We start from the raw sequence: 1,020 nt of genomic DNA on the forward strand, positions 1-1,020 counted from the left end.
ACACACACACACACACACACACACACACATACATGTAAATACAAGCACACGTCATCGACATGATCCTTGTGTTTTTTTACTCAAATAACAAGATTTCAGTAATGAGACATCTCATCAAACGATCAATCGATCTTTTTGCTCAAATCAGCAACTGCTGTAATGATAATTGTTATTGCATAATTATCATGATTAAGGCATGTTCGCTTGGGTTTCTTTCAGTACTTCCTCGTTTGATTTCTTTTAAGAATTGTATGTAGAGAAAATAAACCAAACGAAGAAGTGCTTCTTTTGAGAATTGTAGGTAGAGAAAATAAATCAAACGAGGAAATGCTTCTTTTGAAAATTGTATGTAGAGAAAATAAATCAAACGAGGAAATGCTTTTTTGAGAATTGTATGTAGAGAAAATAAATCAAACGAGGAAATGCTTCTTTTGAGAATTTCATGGACACAAAATGTTGGACACCATTATTCACACGGATAAAACGAAAGTTCTACGAATGAACGCAGCCGACGTTTCTATCACACTGCAAGGGGCACCATTGGCGGATGTTGAAGCCTTCGCCTATCTGGGAAGTGTCGTCAACAAGGCAGGGGTAACAGACGGAGACATCAAGGTCAGAATCCAAAAGGCAAGAGCAGCATTCATCATTCTCATGAATGGATGTCTAAGGAACTGGGATTGAACACCAAGCTGGGGATCTTCAAAACAAACGTGAAGAATGTTCTGCTGTATGGTTCAGAGACATGGAGGCTCACAGCATCAACAGCAAGGAAACTGCAGAGCTTCGGAAATGGATGCCTACGAAGGATAGTGGGGATCAAGTGGTACGGTCGAGTCACTAATGGCAATGCTCAACTGTGGGAAAGAACAAACCAAAGGCAAGTAAAGTAAGACATACAGGTGAAGAAAAGGAAATGGATTGGCCACTACCTGAGGAGACCCCCCGACAAGCATCATCAGTCAGGTCAGATAGTATTTTGTAATTCTAAGTGGTTAGGTGCTACACCATCGCCGCAGG

Source organism: Aplysia californica, unplaced genomic scaffold, assembly GCF_000002075.1.
Source record: "Aplysia californica isolate F4 #8 unplaced genomic scaffold, AplCal3.0 scaffold00588, whole genome shotgun sequence".
NCBI lineage: Eukaryota > Metazoa > Mollusca > Gastropoda > Aplysiida > Aplysiidae > Aplysia > Aplysia californica.